The 27,983-nt window shown below is 35.0% G+C and overlaps 1 protein-coding gene across 1 annotated transcript in view; it reads left to right on the plus strand.

Annotated features, from left to right (window-relative positions):
• Positions 1–27,983, plus strand: part of MCF2 (MCF.2 cell line derived transforming sequence) — a 1,891,050-nt gene that overhangs the window by 49,049 nt on the left and 1,814,018 nt on the right. The window lies entirely within an intron of this gene.

Below are 27,983 nucleotides of genomic sequence, written 5' to 3' on the forward strand. Positions count from 1 at the left end.
AAATTGTTACTTGTATGAAAAGGGTTCAGCAATACAATATTGGATGACTTAATGTCAAAGGTTGCAACAAAAAGGCAAAGAGTTTTTCAACCTAGTTTGACTAGTAGAGAAGCTATTAAAAATTGTTTTAATAACAATGATTTTTCAGTAGTTTTATTGGTGAACATGTCAGTAGACAGTCTGATTGTTATGAAAGCAGTGATGGATAACTGGAAAATTGTTCAAGGGAATGATGATTTAATAAGAGAATGATGAATGTTCAAGGGAATAATGATTTGCTTAGAGTTTTAGACAATAAGCCTATATTTATTTTTAAGAGAAGGTACAATCTTAAAAAAAAAACAGGTTAGAAAATGAGGTTTATTCTGTACAAAATGTGGCTAATAACGAAACTAAAGGGACATTTTCATGTCAACAGTGTAATATGTGCAGGCCTACTTACAGTGCATATTTATGCCTTAAACATATGAACAGAGCTTTTGGGATTCAGATCCTTATAATTGTCAGTCCAAGGGGGTGGGTTATGTTGCCATTTGCTCTAGCTGTGAGTACTTTCTGCAGGTAAAACTATACACTTGCAGCATATGTATGAGCATGTATGATCTAATAAGGTAAATGATGAAATCACTGCATTATATAAACATTCTGCAGTCTATAACAAGTTTTACAAATGTTTATTTTGGGTCTTACAGCATGAAGTACTGCGTGATTGAGGTGGAGACTTGAGAACAAAGAGTTTAAATGGCAGTTGTTTTTCAGAGCAGAGAGCATGCCAGGTTTAAATGAACACATAAATATAAAGTGTGTTTTAGAGGCTAAATGTTTAAGTTAAACATTTCAAGTCTTTTAACAAGAGACTTGGTTTTAAATCAACATATGCGTAGTTGTACACTGTTTACCATATATTTTTTGCTTCATTATTTCAGGTTATTGTGCATCAAGGGATTTTTTGTTATAAAATTTAAATAATGTGTTTGTGAGTGCATGTAATGCTGATGAAGTTCATCTGAATTGTTGAACAAAAGCATTTTTGACTTGGTTTACATCTTTGTTCTCATTACTGTTCAGAAGGTTCATTGACCCTGGAAAGATAAAACACCTTTGGAGAAGTGCCTTAGTACCAGAACATGTTTTTTCCTTAAGGGTTTTTTTATTTGGGTTTAACTATAGAATGACATTAATTAATTATTTGTAGTGTTACAATTAATCCATTTCTTTCTTTTGCAAACTATAACTGCACAGGTATATATATATATATATATATATATATATATGTGTGTGTGTGTTTGTGCAATCTGCACGTATATAGACAGTCTGAGCACTCCTGTCTATATTGCCATAATGCACTATGATTTAATGGCCAAATTGTTTATGAAAATCACAATGTTTGCTACACATATGCAGAAGATTGAAAGTTGTTTTGACTCATTAGAAACAATTAACAGATTAATAATGACATTTTTTGTTTACTCCATTCACTCTCTCTACTCTCTACCTGTCCCTTAATGTCAGAGTGTGAAAAAGCCTTGTCAGATGTGCGTGTGTGTTTTTACTGACGTGTACGAAGTTCTGGTCATGAACGTGCAAAACGAGCTGTAATTAAATATTTCTGTCATTAAATTTTTAAATAGCACAGATAACAGAGTGAAGAGCTGAGCTGTGAATGGACAGTGCAAAGTCAGTCAAGAAAAGACTGTTCTGTTTAGAAATACAGAACAAATGGTGCTTGTATTGCTCATAACTACAGTATAGTTTACATACCAATGTAATCTATTTAAATATAGAATAAAACCATCACATTTTTATGAATACAGCTGATTGCTTGATTTAGTTATTCCCTCTCCCAATTACTAGACGAGCCTCAAGCAGTTAATTAAATGCTGTGACATGTTAACTTTGTTCAAGATATGGCAGACACCTCTTGTTTCTGTTAGGTTTGGAGCAACATGCATACCCTTTGTGGAATTTTCATTATTTATACTTTTTATTCTTAGTAGCATTGCTTTAGATTAAGGGTTTTCAACCCAGTATATCAGGGTTGTAACAGTGTGTATGTGAAAACATGTAGTCTGTTGTAGTTGTCTTAAAATTCATAACCGTTCTTGTCATCACACATATTCAGAAATTTCTGAAGCTCTGCATCTCAACATTTTATTGTGTAGTTGGAGCTGAAGGTCAGTAGGATATGTTTCATGCATTCTGTGCACATAATCTCATTCTGTTGTAGTTTTGTACATCCATCTAAATTCACATGTTTATAACTTCACAGGTCGTTACTAGGTCATTGATCTGTAGGATTGTTAGAAGCCTAGGCACATACATTCCCACAAAGTTTTTAACACGTATATGAATGTCCCAGAACTAAGCAGAACATTTACATGTTGCCCCTATATGTAAGGGCAAGGGTGAAAAATCAGGGGTGAATATCTGGTGAATTATCCATTTATCTAGATTACGTTTAATAGAGCAAAGGAAGTACTTTGCTTTATGTGGAGAGGAAGATTATGTCAAAGAAGTGGTATTCTCTGTGGTACACATCTGTCCTACCAGCACGTTCTGTATGCAAAAAAGATTTAGATCCCTTGAACAAGTGTTTATGGCCCCATTGGACTTATGAATGTGTAACAGGTGTGACAGTATAGGATCTGGTGAGGCTGTGTATTTAAGGCAGAGATCATCTCTCAGTAGCCTGTGAGACACAGAGAAGAGGGAGAAGGCTGTGAGAGAGTCTGCATAGTTTTATTTAGTCTTTATAGTACTTATTGAAATGCTTAGAATAACTGATGTATTTGAAGATATGCATAGAGCATTGGTTGTATGTAAATGCTTCCTCCTCATGATCAAATCACATGAACAGTGGGTAAATTCTGTATTACCCATACCCAGTAATTGTTTATTAGTAAACTAAAGCAACAGTTATGCAACCTTTTAAGAGCTTGTCAAGTGATTTTGTAAATGCTTTTGTAAATTTAAACGTTTTAGGGAATATTCATAGAATTTACAGGTTTTTATGCGTATGTGTAGAGTATATGAAACCGTTATCTAATTGATCCAGGAAGAACTGCAAAAGGAATACAGTATGGCATAGTGCAAACATCCGCTGAACAAACATTTGTCTGTTATCATTCTGTGCAGGTGTGGTTGAGCAAACTGTGTTCATCTGTCCAGGAAGATAAAGCCCTTTCCTTACTGGGTATAGCATATGGCAAGTCCTATGCATAGGTTATGCAGTGTACAACTGCTGGATATACTAATAAAGCTGATTATGCAGTCCATTAGCACACTGCTAGGGCTGCTTCTATGGGGTAAACAGCAAAAAAAGCTTTGAACACTTGCTTCAGCATCAGCAGATAAATTTACAAAACCCTGTGGGTAAGATGGTGTATGAGTAGGTGAGTGGTAGCTATTATATACCACTGCCTACATGATGCTGACATCCCAGGACATCTTGTTCGATATGTGGAGACCCTGTCTCACTGTCTGATTATGTGGCTATCCTCTACATTGCTGCAGTGGTTAGCTAAATATTTGGTACTACAAGTACTTTGGTGTATCACTTATGTCTAACGTAATTCTTTTGGAGTCTTAATGAATTACTCAAGGGGGGCCATCTAAATTTCCAGAGGCATGTGTTTGTGTGTTTGGGTATTTGTATATCCCTATTGCCAATGTGAAGTTGTGTAGTGGCAGCTGGCAGAAGGCAATTATGGTGGTGCCATCATCAAAGATATCATATGGTAAACTGGTGTCTGTGCTTGTGTTATCACACAGTTATAAATCAGAACTTTTTGGCTCAAGTGGGCACCCTCAGCATGTAAAGGTAGTCATAATTACTTCCTGTAAGTGTCAGCTGCATGTATAATTGTGTTCTCATGTGAGTTTTGTGATCAGGTTCTTAAGTCAGTTATTAAATATCCAGGCATAATCATCTTGCATGCATTTTGAATGCAGTATTTTTCTGTTCCATACTTCACTGTATGCAGGAGTTGACTGGAGATATACATATTGTATATGAAGCAACAATGAATGTGTAAAGTTGCTTGTAGATAATCTGTGAAGCTGTGAGTGTAGAATATTTCCACTAGGAGCAATTTTAACTTTGAAACGCATTTTTGTAAGAGATTTCTCTCAGTTCTGGCTACACACTGCTGTGTAAAATGAGGGATACAAATTATTGAAAAGTGCCTCCTGAGAATAGTTCTTATCATGTTAAGCTTCTTGTATAGCAGCAGCTTCTTAAAAACTAAATTAGTAAGTGCTCCACTGAATATATTCATCAGTTATAAACTCCTTGCCATGGTGACAGTCATGGTAGGACTAAATTGAGTAGTATAATCTAGATTTCCCTGTTCATTTTATGATATTCCCAGGCAATCCCTAGCCAGATTAGTGATATAATTTATGCAACATTCCCTGGGCCATAGCAGGCCATACCTCTTACACCTCCCATGTAAGGTGTTAAAGCAACATCCTCACTAAATGCTCAGTTTACCTCCGCTGACACCTCTCAGCCTGGAGTAACAGTGTCTCGACTTTCAGAGCCGATAAGACTGCTCAGCTGTCCACATTATCCCTATATTATAGTGAACTCTGCAACCCTAGGAAGGACTGTCATGTCTTCTTCTTGTATCCATAATCTCATTTTTTCAGTCTCTATGTAAAGCTCATGATGTAAGGTGATGATGAGGACAATGACTGCCTAGTAAAGTGAGCCCTTCATTCTGCAAATCCGCTCCCAGTTCACTGTCTTAGTCTGGTACAATAACTGCTGTATTACAACTGCTATATCTTCTATCTAGTAAATCTCCTAGTCTCATCTGTCCTCATTCATGAATAAGATACTTAAAAACTGCTTCACTTGTATTGCTGTTCCTTTCTTACTTGCAATGGCTATCCAACATCAGACGGGAGAGAACGATGACTTAATTTGGTGGCAGTTGCGCCTATCTGCACTGCTTCACATTCCACAATGAACCACTACAATTTGTTTTGTATATCCCAAAAACATAAGGCTAAGCAGGCACAACTTTGCATGCAAACATCAAAGCAGTGCAATTTCCCTTCCTCTACATCGCAGCTGCACCATTATTTTCAGTCTATGAAAATCATAAATATAAGATGAGACAAAGAACACCCTTGGCATAGTCCTATGTTCCCCTTTACATATTCAGCTTTGTAGCAAAAATGCTGACACAGCCTTGTGGACGCTGATCATTTGCATGTTATCTATGACCTCGTTTATCATGTCCACAGTGATTCATTCCATGCCCTTCCAAATGAGGTTGGACAGACCTATGGGCCTTTAGTTGCCCAGATCAATGGCTGGACCTCCTTTATGCAGGAGAATGACTGTAGCCATCTTCCATTCATTGGGCACAAAACCAGACTGTAGGCTGCAACTGAAAAGTGATTCAAGTTGAGTAAAGTGTTCATATTTCACGCTATTTAGTAAACATCTCTGGGTGTTATTGGAGCTCATTGATGCAGTATTTTTGATGACCTGTTCCCTAGTAATGGTTGGAGGGATTGTAGTATGCTGTATTTCCTTTGTTCTAATAATAAAAAAATTCCAGTGGTGGTGCTGCAGCTGTTTAATGGGCACACAGAGAGAAACCAGGTAATCCACCATAAAACACAAAATAATCCACAGGTTTAACACCTTCACCCAAACAATATGGGCTTCTTCAGAGTCTGTAAATGCAATTTAGAAAACCCCACTCATTTCAAACTAGCCAGTAGCATGTCTCAAGCAGTTTCACTGGTTGATATCAATCGTTGTAAATACTTGCATCACTCTAGTAATAGCCTTAAACAAATTTGTAACCGAATTACTGTGGATGAAGCTGGTACTCAGAAAAACCTCCAGGCAGTCGAGTGAACAATTCACTTTTATTAATAAACCACTCTAAAATGAATAACGCTCTTCCACATGCAATACTCGCATTTTCGTCTCACAAATGTGGGACTTCATCAGATCTAAGGTAGTTGTGCAAAAAACATTTATATAGGTGAATAACCTATTAATTAAAAAATGTGCCAGTAACATTCATTTTCCACATTTTAAAATGCCCTATCGGCATCAATATCTCATGAATATTCATGAGTATCTGAATTAATTATTAAGCATCTCAGAACACTGACGTCATGTTCCGAAGAACATACATTCCGTGTGTTCTTCATTCGCACTATTATACAAAACACTTAATATAAATTTGTCTCGATGTTAGGCTTATATCTGCCATTATATACATAAATCCCCAGCTGACCTGAGGCCATATAATGTGTTTCTAAGAAATTTTAAATACATTTAATCCTTAACCACTTCTTAATGCAAAAGAAAAGGAGAATCGATGTTGCATATGCCACATCCACTTAATGTAAAAGTTAAAAATACATGAGAAATACTTAAAATACTTAAAAATGAGCTATGTATACATATGTTAAACATATCAATATATAAATATATAAATGTATAAATAAATAAATAAGCATGAAGTGCATTGAGTGTATTTAAAACTAGTCTAATAACACAATAAATATCATTGAATACCTTGTGAATGTTGAATTTTAAATTTATAGGGACTTAATAAAGATGTCTAATACATTCCTTAAAATCTTTGTTGTTGTTTTATGTAAGGTTGGGAGTAACATTCCAAACTAAAAATAATTCAATAGTACAAAATAAAATAAAAAATTATTTTATATTATTTAAAGATATTAATGTGTTCATTTTGATCCTTCCATGGTCCGCTGCCCCCTTGTGTCAGGATCTAAAACTCAATTATTTAAATTCTATTTGCTTTAAGTCTTAATATAGCTCCTATGGAAATATAATCATTTAATCCTGGACTTTTACTAGCGTCTAAGTGCACCTGCCACCAAAGCTCCCTACTCTCCAGTGTGTCTTCCCATGGGCCTCCCCTGGGATCAATCTGAATTTGTTCTAACACAAAAAACAAGTAGGTTGCACCTGAACAAATTTTTGTGTGTTTGTAAAGTGCATTTGTTTCTCTTTCTTTTTTGATATCATAATTATGTTCATAGACCCTCCTTTTTAATGGTCTCTATCTTTCCAATGTAGAAAGATTGACATTTTGGCAGGTTGCTAAATACACTACTCTTTGGGTTTCACAATTGTAATACTTAAAACTTTTATTGTTTTGTTTCTACTCTCCAAGTGTATTTCATTCTTATTTATTATAAAACACACTGGGGCATCTCCCACACTTAAACGCGTTCCTACTAGTTCACCTGAAACCATTTTCTTGAATTTCCCTTACTTTCAACCATATTCTTAATATTGGGTGGATTTTTATAAACAATTTTAGGTACTATTTCTCTAACCTCTTCAATATCAGTGTATGTTAGGAATGTTTTCCATTCTCTATTAAATATTCCTCCTATATCTTTGTTTAAGGAGTTATATTCTATTATTAGTCTTCTTTGTTGACTTTCTATTCCACCATCTATTTTTCTTGTATTCTCTGTCCTTTCATTTCCCAAACCAACTTCAATATTTCTTTCTATCCCTTTAATAGGGTGAAATCTTCCACTTCTACCTAATTCCACTTCTTTCCTTATATTTTTTATAAATTCTCTAGGATAACCTTTGTCTAAAAACATATTTTCCAGTTTATCACATTCTTCATAAAAATCGTCTTGTCTGCTTGTCATCCTAGACCCCCTCACAAATTGCCCTTTTAAGATGTTTTTCTTGCTATGGAAGGGGTGTGCACTTTCGAAGTGTAAAAAAGAATTAACATATGTTGGTTTCCTGTATACCTTTGTTTCAAAATTATTCTTATACTTGTAAATCTCCACATCTAAATAGTTTAATATTTCCTTATTTATGGTATAAGTGAATTTCAAGAAACTTGTGGTGGTATTTAGGTAGTCCATGAATTCAAAAAAGTCATTGGTATCCCCTATCCAGAACATAACCATATCGTCCAAATATCTATGGTAAAGTACCCATTTATCTTTATATTTGGAATTTACAATATGTTTTTCTTCCCATCTGGATAGTACTAAATTCGCATATGTGGGAGCGCATGCCGCTCCCATTGAAACTCCAGATTTTTGCTTGTAGTATTCACCATTGAACATTAAATAATTATTTTTCAGTATAACATCCATAAAACTAACTGTAGCTATTTTTTCTTCTTGAGTCATTGTATTGTCGAAAAAAACAGCTTCTTCGAACAATTTCATTCCTTCGTGATAAGGAATACAAGTAAACAAGTCAACTATATCTATAGTTATAAAAATAATGTCTTCTCTAAAGAGTTTAGGTGTTATTTCCCTTAGAAAATCCCAAGAGTCTTTTAAAATAGTACTATTGTTTACCCATATATGCTTTGCTTTTGTGTCAACATATTTAGCTAGTGGGACCGTTATTGCCCCATCTGCTGACACTATGGGTCTTAATGGGGGATTTTCTTGATTTTTGTGTATTGTGTACATTCACAAGGTATTCAATGATATTTATTGTGTTATTAGACTAGTTTTAAATACACTCAATGCACTTCATGCTTATTTATTTATTTATACATTTATATATTTATATATTGATATGTTTAACATATGTATACATAGCTCATTTTTAAGTATTTTTAAGTATTTCTCATGTATTTTTAACTTTCTACATTAAGTGGATGTGGCATATGCAACATCGATTCTCCTTTTCTTTTGCATTAAGAAGTGGTTAAGGATTAAATGTATTTAAAATTTCTTAGAAACACATTATATGGCCTCAGGTCAGCTGGGGATTTATGTATATAATGGCAGATATAAGCCTAACATCGAGACAAATTTATATTAAGTGTTTTGTATAATAGTGCGAATGAAGAACACACGGAATGTATGTTCTTCGGAACATGACGTCAGTGTTCTGAGATGCTTAATAATTAATTCAGATACTAATGAATATTCATGAGATATTGATGCCGATAGGGCATTTTAAAATGTGGAAAATGAATGTTACTGGCACATTTTTTAATTAATAGGTTATTCACCTATATAAATGTTTTTTGCACAACTACCTTAGATCTGATGAAGTCCCACATTTGTGAGACGAAAATGCGAGTATTGCATGTGGAAGAGCGTTATTCATTTTAGAGTGGTTTATTAATAAAAGTGAATTGTTCACTCGACTGCCTGGAGGTTTTTCTGAGTACCAGCTTCATCCACAGTAATTCGGTTACAAGTTTGTCTTTTTCGCTGTGGAAGCTACACACTTTGGAGGTTATTGGTTTGATTTTGGGCGTTTACTCGGAGAACCAGGGGTAGTAGCCTGCCTTAATTACGTGATGAATTCAGAAGGGCAGGAAGAGCTTGGTCTGACCAGGAAGTTAATTGGTCAGCTCACGGAACTAGTGAATCTACTCACACCAGTGTGCTCGAACTTAATTCTGTCAAGAAGTGATGACAGATTGCAAGGAACCGAAGGGTTAGTTCAACAGCAGCACAAGAGGAAGAGGGAGCTTATGGGCGAGAACGAGGACGCCGGCGACCTAGGAACATTACCAAATTCTGATTTTGATCCTCGTAATACGCCGAACATTTTCGGTGAAGGAAGTAGTGGTTCCGGTCAAAAGGGAACGATTCACAAGGACCTAGGAGCCCGACCTAAAACCACACCAGGTACTGTTGTTAATAATACTACCACAACCACTAATGAGTGGCTTCAAAAGAATTTTAATTTTCAAAACATTGACTATATGAGAAAAAGTGTTGCAGATGGTGACACATACAGTATTAAACTAGATAAACTGTACAAATTAATGTTACAATATAGAACATGTGTTATTGAAAATGCTTATTTGAAGGAATGCATTAAAAAGGAAATAGTCCCAAAAGGACTTCGTATATGCAAATACCCCAACAATGTACAAATGGGGACTGTTTTTTATGAAAATCTATTGAAAACGTTCAACAAATGTGGATTGGAAGTTGTGCAACATATAATTGATGAAAATGAGAGAAAGTTAATACTTTTAGATAGGGACATTGTAGACATTGATTTATGTATTAAAAGTGACATGATTTATGGTATCAAAGAAGAGAAGGAGAAATATTTTAAAATTAGAAGTGACATAGATTTGAAATGTGATGAAATTATACAACGTAAATGGAATAAATTAAACAGGGACATTTTTGAATATGCAAATGATTTGAGTTACCCCAAACCTTTACAAAAGAATTATAAAGGTACTAAGAATTATGGTAATAATTATAATATCAATAATAAAAATTACTATAATAATAACAACAATAATAACAACACTAACAAAAAAGTTAGTAAATTTCAAAGGAGGAATAGCAGGAATTATAATAGGGAAAGAACAGAAGAGCAATTATATGACCTAGATTTCCCCCCCCTTGGAAATGAAAATGACGAAATATTTTTTGAACAAGAAAATGACAGGAGAATGAATTTTCAGACACGAGGGGGGAAAAGGGGAAGAGGGAGATTCAGTCATTAAATACCCTCACCCATTTTGAAATGGGTCAAGAACAAAATCTTGACTCTGTACTTGTGAGCGATAATGAAGTGGGAAATGATATAGGCATTAGTTCTAATAAATCCAACAATTCCAATAAATTTTATAATTCCAATAATTCAAATATCGATCTGAATTTCAATATTGGTATGGTAGCTGAAAACAATGCTAATTATGAGATGAGAGACAATAATATTATTAGGGAAGATGTCAAAAATTCATTTGAGGGATTTTCTATATACAATTTCAGCAATTATATGCTTGATAAAAAACATTTCAGTCTATTTAGTAAAGGATTAAAATATATTCCATCTAAAAAAGGTGATATGGCTAATACTATAATAGATATGAAACTCTTTTTAAGGAAAATCAATTTGACTATTTTGGCTTCTAGAGCCGGCTTTAATAATAATAACAAAAAAGGTCATAGAGAAAGTAAAGAAAATAATGAATTAAACAGGAAATCAATATACAATCCACCCCTTTTACCACAAATTAAGAACTTGGAAATGGTTTTGGAAAGGGAAATAAGAAAGAAAAGTGCTAAGAAAGGAACTTATTTCTATCGGAATTTGAAAAGGGAAGAGAATGAGTTATTGAAAGAAATTGTAGATGATAAAACAGTGAGAATCATGAAACCTGATAAAGGGGGTGGGATTGTGATAATGGATAAAATCCTATATGAAGCAAAAATGAGCACCATCCTAAATAATGAAGACAATTACTGTGTAGTTTCACAACAAGAGGTTGAGACTGCACACAAAAAAATAGAAATATTAATTCATGATTTACACTTAGAAAAAGTTATAGACATCAAAACTGTTCATTACTTAAAGGTGGAAAAACCAAGGGTAGCCACAATTTTTGGCATACCCAAAATACACAAAAATCAAGAAAATCCCCCATTAAGACCCATAGTGTCAGCAGATGGGGCAATAACGGTCCCACTAGCTAAATATGTTGACACAAAAGCAAAGCATATATGGGTAAACAATAGTACTATTTTAAAAGACTCTTGGGATTTTCTAAGGGAAATAACACCTAAACTCTTTAGAGAAGACATTATTTTTATAACTATAGATATAGTTGACTTGTTTACTTGTATTCCTTATCACGAAGGAATGAAATTGTTCGAAGAAGCTGTTTTTTTCGACAATACAATGACTCAAGAAGAAAAAATAGCTACAGTTAGTTTTATGGATGTTATACTGAAAAATAATTATTTAATGTTCAATGGTGAATACTACAAGCAAAAATCTGGAGTTTCAATGGGAGCGCATGCGCCCACATATGCGAATTTAGTACTATCCAGATGGGAAGAAAAACATATTGTAAATTCCAAATATAAAGATAAATGGGTACTTTACCATAGATATTTGGACGATATGGTTATGTTCTGGATAGGGATACCAATGACTTTTTGAATTCATGGACTACCTAAATACCACCACAAGTTTCTTGAAATTCACTTATACCATAAATAAGGAAATATTAAACTATTTAGATGTGGAGATTTACAAGTATAAGAATAATTTTGAAACAAAGGTATACAGGAAACCAACATATGTTAATTCTTTTTACACTTGAAAGTGCACCCCTTCCATAGCAAGAAAAACATCTTAAAAGGGCAGTTTGTGAGGGGGTCTAGGATGACAAGCAGACAAGACGATTTTTATGAAGAATGTGATAAACTGGAAAATATGTTTTAGACAAAGGTTATCCTAGAGAATTTATAAAAATATAAGGAAAGAAGTGGAATTAGGTAGAAGTGGAAGATTTCACCCTATTAAAGGGATAGAAAGAAATATTGAAGTTGGTTTGGGAAATGAAAGGACAGAGAATACAAGAAAAATAGATGGTGGAATAGAAAGTCAACAAAGAAGACTAATAATAGAATATAACTCCTTAAACAAAGATATAGGAGGAATATTTAATAGAGAATGGAAAACATTCCTAACATACACTGATATTGAAGAGGTTAGAGAAATAGTACCTAAAATTGTTTATAAAAATCCACCCAATATTAAGAATATGGTTGAAAGTAAGGGGAAATTCAAGAAAATGGTTTCAGGTGAACTAGTAGGAACGTTTAAGTGTGGGAGATGCCCCCAGTGTGTTTTTATAATAAATAAGAATGAAATACACTTGGAGAGTAGAAACAAAACAATAAAAAGTTTTAAGTATTACAATTGTGAAACCCAAAGAGTAGTGTATTTAGCAACCTGCCAAAAATGTCAATCTTTCTACATTGGAAAGACAGAGAGACCATTAAAAAGGAGGGTCTATGAACATAATTATGATATCAAAAAAGAAAGAGAAACAAATGCACTTTACAAACACACAAAAATTTGTTCAGGTGCAACCTACTTGTTTTTTGTGTTAGAACAAATTCAGATTGATCCCAGGGGAGGCCCATGGGAAGACACACTGGAGAGTAGGGAGCTTTGGTGGCAGGTGCACTTAGACGCTAGTAAAAGTCCAGGATTAAATGATTATATTTCCATAGGAGCTATATTAAGACTTAAAGCAAATAGAATTTAAATAATTGAGTTTTAGATCCTGACACAAGGGGGCAGCGGACCATGGAAGGATCAAAATGAACACATTAATATCTTTAAATAATATAAAATAATTTTTTATTTTATTTTGTACTATTGAATTATTTTTAGTTTGGAATGTTACTCCCAACCTTACATAAAACAACAACAAAGATTTTAAGGAATGTATTAGACATCTTTATTAAGTCCCTATAAATTTAAAATTCAACATTCACAAGGTATTCAATGATATTTATTGTGTTATTAGACTAGTTTTAAATACACTCAATGCACTTCATGCTTATTTATTTATTTATACATTTATATATTTATATATTGATATGTTTAACATATGTATACATAGCTCATTTTTAAGTATTTCTCATGTATTTTTAAATTTTTACATTAAGTGGATGTGGCATATGCAACATCGATTCTCCTTTTCTTTTGCATTAAGAAGTGGTTAAGGATTAAATGTATTTAAAATTTCTTAGAAACACATTATATGGCCTCAGGTCAGCTGGGGATTTATGTATATAATGGCAGATATAAGCCTAACATCGAGACAAATTTATATTAAGTGTTTTGTATAATAGTGCGAATGAAGAACACACGGAATGTATGTTCTTCGGAACATGACGTCAGTGTTCTGAGATGCTTAATAATTAATTCAGATACTCATGAATATTCATGAGATATTGATGCCGATAGGGCATTTTAAAATGTGGAAAATGAATGTTACTGGCACATTTTTTAATTAATAGGTTATTCACCTATATAAATGTTTTTTGCACAACTACCTTAGATCTGATGAAGTCCCACATTTGTGAGACGAAAACGCGAGTATTGCATGTGGAAGAGCGTTATTCATTTTAGAGTGGTTTATTAATAAAAGTGAATTGTTCACTCGACTGCCTGGAGGTTTTTCTGAGTACCAGCTTCATCCACAGTAATTCGGTTACAAGTTTGTCTTTTTCGCTGTGGAAGCTACACACTTTGGAGGTTATTAGCCTTAAACAAATATTACATCTTAATAATTGATAAAACATGATAATATGTGTATACATAGTATATTAAAAATATATTATAAAAGTTAAAATAAAAATTAATATATACATTTATGTAAATATGTAAATGCTTATAATTACACATGTGTATTTCATACAAAATCCTAACACTCCAATATTTATTTATATATTGATTTTAATTTATATATTTATATATTAATATTTAACGCTAAGTATGTGGATTGTTTTGTGGTCAATTATCAGGTATGTCTGTGTGTGTCCATTAAGCAGCTGCAGCACCACAACTGGATTTTTTTTTTTTTTGTTTGGCGTAACAGTTTGTGTTGAGAATTTCCTTTGGACTATCAGGGGAAATGGGAAAATTTGAGCTGAGCCTGTCAGCCAAAAGGTTGGCAATAGCCTCTGGTTCAATATGGGTGATGCCATTTACAATAAGTTCTGCACATAGTTCGCATATTTTCCTGAGGTTACAGACATAGCTGTAGAAGGCATTGTGGTTGTCCTTTGCCCAAAAAGCCATTTTTTTCTTCAAATTTACCCTTTGAAGTATTAATTAACCCTCTCAGCTGCCTGTTTAGATTGGTCATTTTTTTAGCATGCAAATCATATTTATTAAGACACAAATAACGTGGAAACAAAGATTGTGTACTTTTGTCTGCATAGAACAATGACTTCATCAGAATCAAACCCATTAAAACAATTAACATGGTTTCAATATCCCTCCAGCAAGTCACGTGTTTAAACTTAGCCAATAAATATCATACTAAACATTATTCTCCCATCTTAAAAACATATTTATCATTAAAAACACAAGGCATTTAATGCTGTTCATAATTGTGTTGCTCCATGTAAACAATGACTGATTCTTTGGAGTAGCCGTTTCTTCCAACCAGAGCTGTTTTTTGTTGGAAGAGAAGTTCTGTTTTGTTCTTGGTTGTAATTTTGTTTAGTATGTTGGGCTTTGTTCCTCCTATGCTTCGTCAGGTAGTTTTTATTATGTGGGGCTTTGTTCCTCCTACGCTTGGCCAAGATTTTTTTTCTTTTGTTGTATAACTGATTGATATTGTAATTCTAGCAGGGCAGCTTGTCCTTTAAGGTGTCTTGTTCTTAAATGAGTGGGTACAGCTCACTCTATACAGCTATCAGTACGGCTGTACAGAGATTTTGTAAATAGCTCAGCATATGCTATGGTGTTTATTGGGTTTGGGGGTGCTTGGAATTTAGCCAATGTGTCACTTAGTACACAGAGGTTAGCCTTGGAATAGTTTCTAAAGGTTTTTGGTTTCACTGGATCCTTGGATTTAATTTTTATTTCAAGTAATATGGCCTTATGGTCAGATCTAACGAGTGAAGATATAACATTGGGTAAGGAACATCAGCCCCTATGTTTGTCAGAACAAGGTCAAGGATTTTTGTACCCCTGGTAGGAGAATGGGCCAACTGTTCCAGCATGTTGGTATTAACAAAGTTTAGGAGTCTCTGAGCTTGTGCATTAGAAGTGGTGCAGGATTCCCAATCTATAGAGGGGTAGTTGAGATCCCCCATGAAGATCATATTGGGCCGAATAGTTTTATTTGTAGGGTCTTTACCCTGTGTAGTAGGCAAGGTGCAGTGTCTGTGAAAAAGTATTCTGAATATGTTAGAAATAAGTATACCAATTAGGACATTATTGCAGCAAGCTGTGGTATTATACTGGGGTGAAGATCATTTACAAGGTTTTGAGTTGTTCAAACAACTAGTAAGCAAACACACCTACACTGAAATGTTATAGTGTGAATAAGCCAGTCATGTTGTAAGTAGATGTGGCTCAGAATAGAATTACTACAGTAGTTTTGCAGCAAAATTAACAATTTGCCTATAGATCCTGATTCTTTAGTAAATATCACAAAACCTATTCTCAGGGATAAAAATCTATTTTGGTATATGGTTGTAAAAAAAATATCATGCATACATTTCTAGTTTCTTATAGTCACTTAACCTGAGCTCATGGCACAATCAACAATAGAGCTTAAACCAGAATTTACTGCTTGTCATATTTCAATTTATACACAGCTGAGATTGTTGTAGTTGCATACTAAGCTTTAGTGGATGGTCCAAGCTCACAAATTCCTGCTGAAAGAATAAGACAGGTTTTTATACTACCTGTTGCTGCTGTTGTTGTTGTCTTTTTTGTCTTTTCCCGGTTAGGGATCGCCACAGCGGAACTCCGGCCTGCTAATGATTGGCAGTAGATTTTGGCGAACGCCGAGGTGCCAGCTCGACGTTCAACCTTCAATGAAGGCACACCCATTTATGTATGTTTTTTGAATGCCCACCCAACCGCGGGGAGGACATGCAGACTCCACACAAAAGGCACTCCCTGCACTCCAGCCGAGAATCAACAACGCTACCGCTGCACCACCGCAGATAGCAGGTTTTATACTACCTGTTAGTGATTTATATTTCTCTGGAGTCCAGTGATCTCAGAATACAGTGTTAGAGGATGCAGGTGGCCTGTCCATGTGCAAAATATTTTTGTGTGCATTTCATTTACTTATATCATTATGTGTTTAAGTACATATGTTGCAGGTATGTGTATGCTTTAGCTGTACATATTTAGCTGTACATATGTTGCAGGTATGTGAATGATGTAGCTGTATATATGTTGCAGGTATGTGTATGCTTTAGCTGTACATATGTTGCAGGTATGTGTGTGCTTTAGCTGTACATATGTTGCAGGTATTGGAATGATGTATCTGTACATATGTTGCAGGTATGCGTATGCTTTAGCTGCACATATGTTGCAGGTATGTGTATGCTTTAGCTGCACATATGTTGCAGGTATGTGAATGCTTTAGCTGCACATATGTTGCAGGTATGTGTATACTTTAGATGCACATATGTTGCAGGTATGTGTATGCTTTAGCTCACATATGTTGCTGCAGGTATGTGTATGTTTTAGCTGCACATATGTTGCAGGTATGTGTATGCTTTAGCTGCACATATGTTCCAGGTATGTGTATGCTTTAGCTGCACATATGTTGCAGGTATGTGAATGCTTTAGCTGCACATATGTTGCAGGTATGTGTATGCTTTAGCTGCACATATGTTGCAGGTATGTGTATGCTTTAGCTGTACATATATTGCAGGTATGTGTATGCTTTAGCTGCACATATGTTGCAGGTATGTGTATGCTTTAGCTGCACATATGTTGCAGGTATGTGTATGCTATAGCTGCACATATGTTGCAGGTATGTGTATGCTTTAGCTGCACATATGTTGCAGGTATGTGTATGCAGGTATGTGTATGCTTTAGCTGCACATATGTTGCAGGTATGTGTATGCTATAGCTGCACATATGTTGCAGGTATGTGTATGCTTTAGCTGTACATATGTTGCAGGTATGTGTATGCTTTAGCTGTACATATGTTGCAGGTACGTGTATGCTTTAGCTAATCATTTTCAAGATGTTTAGGACCAAAATACCACCAAGAGACCGCAAATACCACAAAGCAGGTACAATAAAATCACAATTTTATTATAAAAATAATGTTTGCTGTCTCTTGGTGGAATTTTGGTCTTGGATTTATTTTGTACTATTGAGATAACTTATTCTCGCAGCACTTGATTTTATTTGTATTGATTTTTCAAGATGTTGCAGAACTATTGCAGTATGAGCACAGATATTTCATGAAGGCATAGCAGATAAAATTTATGGGAAAGCAGTACTAGTAAAACATGACCATATAGCACTGCAGGTTATAGTTAGGAATTTACTGCACGTTGCAACTGAATTCTTTTTAACAAAGAAAACAGATGTATATACCTGTTTGGAAGTTAATTATACCACAATTACCATGATGTGCAAAAAAGTTCCAAAATGTATATTGAGAATAATCCAGAAATTAAATTTTTAAAGAAGTTATGACAGCTTGGCCATTTATTGGGAAACAAACACAGCCTTACTTTTAATTCAAAACATTAATTAGTTACATACAATGATTACTGTTCAGAGCATATAAATTGATAGTGCCAGATCAGCTAAGGAAGGAATAGTTGCAAGGACACGAGTTTTACTTGAGCAGAGTTAAGTGTGAAGAAGCTGTGATGTACTATTATGTCCAGGTATGTCTGTACAAATAGCATAAGATGTTCAGAACTTCACCTCACATTCTATACTTTGTCACACACAAGATTTTTTCCACATTTGATTTTAAACTCTTGTTACTGCTTCTGAATTGATGCGACTGTTTTGCATCCTTTCTTCTTTTGAATGTTATACTTGCCTAGGGAAATCAGAAATGCATTTTTCAAATATATATATATTTTTAACTGGACCTCTTATTGGTTGGTGTAAGAACACTAAACTTAACCTTAACCCTCCCATTCTAAGCTTGACCATAAAGCTATAGCTGTTGACATATTTAAAATTCTAAGTGCAACCTTAACCACAAAACTGTCGCTGTGGCTATAACCATAAAATGCTAACGGTAACGTTATCCATAAAGCTGTAGCTTTAACCTTAAACCAAGTCCTAATTCTTACTGTAAGACTGTAACCCTACCCATAACCCTAAAACTCTAACCGCTCTCTAATACCTTAACCCTTACTGTGTGGCAATCTTCAGCTAGCATACTTTGTAGTTGTACTACTTTCAAAGAGCAACTTACCAACTAGTAGGCATAAGTATCACCAAGATTGGAAACTCCCATTGCTATGGTGTAGTCTGCTGTCTGGGGGTATCTGAAAGAAAAGCCACATGCTAGTTGCTAATCATGCTAGTCTTTACCCTTGCCTAAAGTCTTGATGGGGGGGGGGGGTCTGTATGAATAATGTCCTTTTCATTATGGGATTTCAATGGAGTGCTCTCTGTTTGTTGGTCTTGATTGTTGTTATGTATAGAGTAAATAGGGTCTAGCTTAAAGTCTGCAAAGCTGACATGATAAAATGGTAGTCACTGACCATACTGCAGAGAATATTATAATCACCAATGACTACAATATTCATTAATTACATTGATAACATCTTTGGTTATCAACTGGAAAATAGTGACATAAATAAGTTATACAAACTTGTACGTAATTTGCTGCCAGAAGCAAAACTCTTCTAGCAGCCTTCTTTAGGGAGGATTCACCTCCCATGCACCCCTGTACTTAATTTTAACATGACTGAAATCGCACACTGTTGGGCAGAAGAGAACACTGCTTCTTCCTTGAGATTTTGGGCTTTCAGAATTGTGGAGCATAGAATTCGTTTTGGGGATCTTTAAGCTGGAGATCTCAAAAACATTTTCCATTTATTCTGCATATTCGGATAATTTTAGTTCTGCTACCTTTGATGTAGCACCCTTGTGTTTGCAGTCAGTGAACTGGCAGTAGACTCAAAACACATGAATGCTGTTTATCTGATGATTTCTCTTTGTTACTTTGTATACAGTCTTCAATGAATCACCAGTGCTGGTATAGTAAATGCATAGACATGGCTGAAAATGGGCTCGGGAGTCCAATTTATACACTTGTTCCAAACAAAGTACCAGTTTTATAGATTAAACTGGAATATCCCTGCATACTTGTGTACTTGTTTCTTGCTTCAGTTTGGTAAAGTTGTTTGGCTTAAGCACTGTGATGTTCGAGTGAGTACATGGATTTAGCTCACAGAGCATAGTGGCTTCTTTCTGACAGAATATTTATCTTGGGGACCATTCTTCCACGTTTGCATTTCTAGTTAGAATCATGTTTCTACGTGCAACCTTCTGCATTTATCCTTTACCTACTCTGTAAAGTATTAATTTATTTTCATACTTTTGGTATCAGGAGACATCTCAATAAGGCAAAGACACACTTACAAAAGAAGTCCAGAGAGAAGAAGCCTGCAACACAAACTTAGGGGAAGTTATAATAGATAGTTATCCTAAGCAGCAACACTTCCTTTTCAAGGTGGGAGACGGAAGGAGAACAAAGTGCTGAGAGGACAATTAGACTCGGAGAATATTTAAATTCCAGCCATATGACAAATCCGTTTCCTTATTAAGTTCATTCTGTCCAGCCATATCATACCACATAACAGCCATGCTCATGTTCCTCTTCAGTTTGAATTCCCCAGGTTTGTTTTTCTATGAAGTCATGTTAGATTTCATTGTCATGATGTCTGTTCCTTTTCACCTTCTGGTTCATGTACCTAGCATTCTGGACGTTTTGTTATAGTACACACTGTCTGTATCTGTTCTCATTCAGCTTACCTGCCTTTGTATAGACTTCATTATTCATACATAAAATCTCAGGGAAAACAACCAGTTATCTGCTCAGTACCTGACTGCTGTACTTTAAAGAGACAGAGTCGCATTGTTTCATGCAGCGATATAGTGCTTGGTTTGCTGCTGGCTTTTGCAGCTGTTTGTTTATGCTAAACGTTAGTCTTTATGCAGTTAGCTTGCAGATAAAAGCAATATGTGTTTTTGTGCTTAGCGACCTCTTGAACTCCAAATGACACACCTTTTACTTGCTTTAAGCTTTGTCTGTTGCTAAGTAGCTCACCCTTGCAATTTTTCCAAGCTTCATTTACTATTTTCAATTGCACGATAATGTTTCTAAGGTAAACTATCTTCTGTGGTTGTTTCCTGCAGCAATGAGTAGGATTCATTTTCCATTCGTGCATCAGTCTCCTGGTGATGCCATTAAACTTGCTTCTTCATTTTTCTATATACTTTTTCCATACATAGTGGCCAATTAGCCACATACACGTTTTTAAGTTATGACCCAGGTGCTTTGTTGTGGCTAAGTTATACAATTTAGGTTGCATGGTGTGTAAGTAGGGGCCCTAGGAATAAAACCCAGGTCAGCCAGGATCTAATTTACCATTTCTGTTTTAACTCACTGAAGTATGCTACCACCATGCCCCCCCCCCCCCCACAAGTTGCTCACTCATCTTTTTGAATAGTTGTTTCTTCTCATGCTCAATTTCCTTCTTCATTTGACTATTTTTTTTTTCAGTTGGAGGAATTTAGTATCAGGAAATTAAATACATCGAGTTTGAGAAATCTAGTTAATTAACTTGCTGCCACTAGGATGTGTTTTCATGCATGCAGTTTTATTTTCTCGTTCTAATATAATGTTTAATAATAATCTGTATTCTTAAGTCAAAATGTGTAGATTTGTTTCAGTGCATGGCTATGACTACTCTTATCCAGCCTTTATTAATTATTATTATTATTATTAACTAATTTCCCAGCTAATGCCATCAGACTTGATTAGAACTACAAGCCTTTGTTGCGCTTGTTTGCATTACAAAGAATAGGGCTCTCCTACACAATATAGATCACTGTTCACTTGGCAGTCTCTGCAACCAGCTGAATTGGCCTCTGCCGACACATTCACTACTCTCTTTATCTGCTGATATTCACAGATAGTACTACATTTATTTCAGCAATGTAGAAACAGTTTTGCAGCTATATACTGTAGCTATGCAGTCCCGTTTCTCCTGTGCTTTTGTCATTTCTGATTTGTTGTCGTTTAGTTTCGGTGTTTTGTTTTAAATTTATTGTTATCTCTTTGATGCCAATTATACTGAGCACCACAGAATGTGACCTGCTGATCTCAGTTTAACTTGTCATTTTTTTTCTGCTTTCTGCTCCACTCCACGTGTCGATTCTATTGTGGGGCACGTTCCTTGTAGGAATCACATACGGAGGGAAGGAAATTATAAGGGAGAGATTTAGAGGTGCATACATACCTGTCTTACTAAAGAAACAAAAATATTTCCTGTCTGTATTCTATTATCAAGTCCATGCATTTTCTGTTGTGTGAGCTCCTTTACATGTCCAGTTCCACAAACATCACGTATAGTCTGATCTATACTTTAGATACCGCATGACGTCACTTATCTTATTGGCCTGATGAGAAACATGAGTTTTCCAAATGATAACATCATTCCTACATAAAGAAATTTGTTCAGTTGAGGCATTTTATGAGTTAAGTGCTAAGATGTACTTATATTACTTTCATGCTTTATTTATTTGAGCCATTTTTTATAAACAAATGTCATAAACTTTTTCATTAAATTTAGTGTCTCCCACAGTGACGTCAACTGAGGAATAACGTGAGGTCCGTCCATAGACTTTAATAGACCCATCTTTGCGCATGTGGGATGATGTGTCAATTAAAGTCTATGTTCACACGCTTTCCTTAAGTTATGTCACAGAGGTTAAAATTTACTGCTTAGGTTCAGTGACAAAATCATGGGGAAAGTGGTATTTTTCAAAACCATTTATCAAGAAAGAAGCAGCCAAAAACTATCTCCGCTGGAGCAAAAATGCTGTTTGAAACATTGTGCAGCACATACTGTGGTGAAAAGATATATTTACTTTTCTGAGCACTTTAATCTGCTCATCTTAAAGAATATTATGTGCATTTGTAAAAAGAGAACTGTAACAGCTGCACAGGTTTATTCCAGGTGTGTAATTTCCTGTGTTGAAGAGAAGAGCAAACTCTTGTGACACCATCCGGTTTTATGCAATTCATTCAAATTATTGTGCTCTGCTGTTAGAGCTGCACTGAGGAAAGCTTTCCTTTTATGTTATGTAGGCTTTGATATCTTGTCTCATTTATCAATCGACTGTCCATTGAAACTGCTTCTGAATGTGTTTGCTTTGAGAGGTTATTTTGAAAGGTTCAATAAGACCATCTGCAGTGATTAATTACTCCCATGAGAATGACTATTTCACCATGCCTAGTGAAGTTTATGCCAAAATGTTCACCTTTTTTGCATTTGTATGTAAGCAGCTGTCCATTTGTACAACACCAAGCTGTCACCCTGATGTATTGCCAAGTAACGATCAGTTATTTTATGGGGAGGGATGTGGAAGTTGAAGAGAATGCAGTGCTTACAGGAACACATTTTGTCTGCGTTACAAAACAATATTTAGCAGAATACAGCAAGTATTTGTACAGAAACCTCTTATTTGATATTGTGCCAGAAGAAACATCATCATCACGATCTGATCCTTGTTTATTTATGTGACTCTTAAGGGTTCCATTTGGTGCTGTAGTTCTGTATGGACAGCAGAATTGCATCTTTGCTCTACTTTGATCTGTGCACTTTCTATCATTGTAATTTTACTTTGTCTGCCTTTCTAAGTTAAATTATATTTCCTTTTCTGTTGTAACTGCTTTTATGGTGATGAATTCTTTATGATCCCCAGGTGCCCAACATTTTGCTACTATGGTAGGTAGGGACCATTTGGGTACATGGGGCCCAGGTATTCCACTGCCATGCCATTTTAAGTGCATGGGCCTTGTATTGTCAGCGCTAGTGGCAGGTTGTATGTATTTATGTTAGCACGTGGAAGAAACAATGTCCTTTCCTTCATTTGCTGAGTGCTACAACTGCACTATGTTGTTCCAAGTGTCAGTGGGTCAACAATATCTCCATCTTTGTTTTTGAAGAAAGACCAGAAGTTTCTAGCTCATTCTTTAAGAAACATGTGATAATAAGTATACAGTTTGGTATGATTTAAAGCTAGGGAAAAAAATACCGATGTGAACACCATTGTTGCATGAGTTAGGATAATGTGTCTGTTTTCATGTCCTTAATACAGTTGTTAAAGACAAGCATCTTTAAGTAGTTCTACTTTGTGATTTATAGGTAGGACATGCACTTGTTCCCTGTAATAACTTATTTGCTTCATGATGAGTAGCCATAAATTTTTCTCATGTGGACTTCATACTTTCTCCATCTGAAGTTCTTTTTCTTTTTGTATTTTTCCTTTGCAGTATTTCAAGTCCGTGTGCTACTTTTGCATAATTTCCAGCACAAGTGTTGGAAGCTCTGCCATAGGTATCCAGCCCAGTATGTTCTGTTGAGCGACAGAAATATTCTTACTTTCCTGCTCTGACTCTTTTGGAAAATCACAGCCCTTGTTTTTGTCCCATGAGCACGAATATTTACTGCATCTTTCTAACTAGTAATTGTTTACCAATGATTAGGTGGTCTGTGTCAGACTCAGTGGTGTGTTTTTATATGATCAGCAGTTCAAGAGGCTGCAGAAGACCTGTAATGAGAGTTAACCAGGCAGCTGGGTTACAAGCTTCTTATTCATTCCCTATGATTAGATGGGCACAGATATTTAACTAATGTGATGCCTAAGTTGGTCCACTAAAAAAAAATATTTTTAAACTGCATTTTCTACTCTCTGAGCCTAGACTCTCTATTGCACATGCTGTCCATCTTGTCTTATTTACCAAATTGTGGTTGCAACCATCTTGGTCAGTATATGGGCCTAGAATTAGGAGATTACAGTTTTGATCTGTAAATTAAAAAAAAAAAAAAAACTTCTCATGATAGAAGCCATAATGCCATTGTTACATTCATTATTAATTTCTACATGGATGTTGATAAAAATAAGCACTCTTTGGGCCTGGTATTTTCTTATGCCTGGTCTCTCACTCTTAGTTACATTAAAATTTGAATTAACTGGTAAAGTTCAATGTGTACACTGATTTTGGTATAGTAAGCACTTATCATGGATTCACTTTTTAATTTCAAAATACCAAAATCCCGAGGTTGAGAATATCGATTTCAGAACCTCGAGATCTTGGAATCTTGAAATTAAGAACCCCCCCCCAAAAAAAAAGCAGTCAACACATCACAAAACATGTTTTTGCAGGCCCCCTGCACCCCCCCCACCCCCGCTACTTAAATATACCAAGTCCAAGATTGCACTACAGCGAGGAAAAGGGAAATCTCCATTCAGGATTTCAAAGTTTTAAAACTTCAATCGTATGAACTTCGATCATATGAATTTTGAAGTTTTAAGTGTCGAAATTCTGTAGCGGACCTCTCCTAACATATACTTGTGTCCTTTAGTACCTTATTGTATTTCTGTGTTATGCCAGACATTGACTGGCTTAATTGAAATATCACTCTGTGCTCACTTATGCCATGACCATAACAGAGGTTGCTATCAGAAATTTTAACTTTAAACTGTATTTGATCTAGTCTGAAACTAGAGAGATGACCCTACATTCATCTGTCTGAATGCAAAAGAAAAAAATTTCAACAACCTCTAATTTCTGTATGGTAACCTGATATCTGTATAATGTGGGCCTTTTTTAAAAGTCTATATTAGAAAATTAAATGTTCTAAATAGCGAATGCTCACAGTGAAAATGCAGGACCTTGAAAACATTATTGTGGGGGGCTGTGACCCCCCCCCCACTAAATATATATTCCAACTCCAAGATCACACTACAGTGAGGAAAGGGCAAATATTCTGATCTTCACTGTACTGCAATAAAAAAAAAAAAAACTTTGAGGTCCTGCATTTTCTCTCATGTCAGCATTCACTATTTAGAACATTTTGATGTTCTAATATAGACCCTTTTATTTTAAATCCTTTCTAAATTATTAGTGAGACAAAAAAAAAACTACAAATCTTTTAGGAATGACAGCTGTAAAAGGATTGGAGAAGGATATTGCTCTGCATAAGAAGTACATTATGTCTCTTTAGGCTTAAACTGGCCAGTGATTAGGAACCTGATTTGCCCCTGTGGAATTAAAATAGTCCATGGTGATGCAGATGTTATAGAATATGCCTGAATCCTTTCCCCATTGAGAGCACAGCCTTGAGGACAAAGGTATTTGAAAGACATGCCCAGGCAAACAGAATAACCAAAAAATCGACACCTCAGCATATGTGGAAATACACAAAATTATCATGCTTACTCAACACAATGTCACTAAGGACATAGGAAATGGATAGTAGATGGCTTATTTAAGCATTTGTTTATACCTTAGAAAGGCCACAATGCATTGCAGAAACATGCAGACCTCTTCATTCCCTCATGCCCATGAAGGACCATAAAAGCATTCTCTGTCTCTTCACAGCCATGATGTACTGCAAAAAACACCCTGCCTCTTCATACCCACAATGCAATGCAAATCCCTGCGCTACCTCCTTATACTGGTTCCTTCTCCAAGTGAGACCACCCCAAAATGCAAATTTCTGAATTGACTCCCCATATCTTTTAACTCTTCTTCACAAACAAATGTGTCACACAATATGTGACAAGGGGACAGATTGCATGATACATGATAAAAAAAACTTCATCTTAATTATTTTTTAAGCAGCTTGTCCTGGTGAGGGTTGCAGAAACAGACTGAACCAAAGAGAGCTTACTTATGAATCTCCAGTGTTGGACTGCAGCTCATCCTGTGTGATAGTTCAACATTCTGAAGTGAACTGACAGATATAATCCATCTAGTGAGTTCTTCATCTGCTCCAAGGTTTCCTGCTAGTGGGTTGTGCCTAGTCTGGTATACTTCCTTTGAGTTGATGAAACATATATCATACAGCAAAATGAACTACACTGGCATTTACTGTGTTCATACATCTAAGCTATCCACAGTTTCATAAATACCCCAATTTTTGCTGATGTTTTTGGATTGTTCCTCATAAAATTTGTGGTTTTCTGGTAAATTACTGAGGACTGAAGTCACTAGATGACATGCATCTGAGTTTCAGACTTCATATCCTTCATAAATGTACATAAATCAAAACCTTTTATTCTAACAGGATTCTGCATTTTGAAATAAAATAATAAAAATGGAAGCCATGAAACTGTAATACACACCCTTGTAATTAACAAGTTTAGTGCTTTCATTCAGGTAAAATGGACTTCTTCAGATCAAATCTACAATTAATGCCAGTATTTATACTCACAAACAGACAATAAAAAACAGTTCATCCCATTGGCTAATTAATAAATTATTCAATAAAGTATTTAAATACAATAATTTTTATAAAAGATTTTGTATAAAATCTTATAAAAAATGTCTGTTCCAAACACAATGTTCTAACATAACCCGAAGAACGAATATAATAATTGTAATATAATAATTACCTATAATATATAAAGTCAACCAAACTTTGTCATCTAAAAATTAAAGCTTTTTATTTAAAAACACTTGTAATTGATAACATATCATTCAGTCCCCAGCCGCCAGTTGTATTGGTTGCCAATTGCCATTTTAATTCTTTTTGTTCTAAAACATCATTCAAAGGGCCACCCCTATTATCTATTGTTACATGATCTATGATATAAAACTTAAACTTGGGGTCTTTTTGTACACAAAGATGTTTGAAAAGTGTGTTATGTTCATCTTTGTTTATAATTTCCTATAGATGTTTATAAATCCTAGCCTTTAATGGTTACATAGTTTTACCTATATAAAAACTAGGACAATGTTGGCTCTGTGCCACATAAATAACCACTTTGCTAATTTTGTTGTAGCAATACTTTCCCATAACCTGTAATATAAAAAGTAGAACCTTCAGCTATGGAGCTACATTGTTTACAATGCCCACATTTGTTCATACCCACGGTTCTAATAATGGGGGGCAGAAATTTCAATCAACGTCGTAAAACAAACGTCTTTCTTATAAACAAATTTTGGACGTGACCCAAAAACATCCAAATAATCTTTATTAATTGCAAAAATAGACCAATTTTTGTCACTCTAATGTCTTGGAAGTCTAAATTTAAGTAAAATTAAAAGTTCTTTTATACCATTTCAGCCCCTTTACCTAACAGTTTGTGTTGTTCATTAAATTACCCCTCCAGCTAACAATGGTAGAAACAACCTTTATCCCTTTTGGTTTTAACTTCATTCAAAATTGGACGAATAAAACTGCTTGGATATCTATGAAGTTCAAAGAAGGAAAAAAGTTTTGAACATTCATTATTAAACATCTCTTCTTGTGAAATCATACTGGACAACCTCACCAGTTGCTCTTATAAACTTTGACTCTGTCTTTTATTTTGGCTTGGCCCCGAATTCTTGTGCTAATAGATTGAAAGGTATGACCACATTTGTGGATGGGCAACAAAGCAGGAATAAATTATGATGAATTTGTACTTTAAAATTTCATCAGGTAATGCGTAA

The sequence above is a fragment of the Protopterus annectens genome, chromosome 15.part0 (assembly GCF_019279795.1).
Source record: "Protopterus annectens isolate FY-2018-M chromosome 15.part0, PAN1.0, whole genome shotgun sequence".
In the NCBI taxonomy this organism is placed as follows: domain Eukaryota; kingdom Metazoa; phylum Chordata; order Ceratodontiformes; family Protopteridae; genus Protopterus; species Protopterus annectens.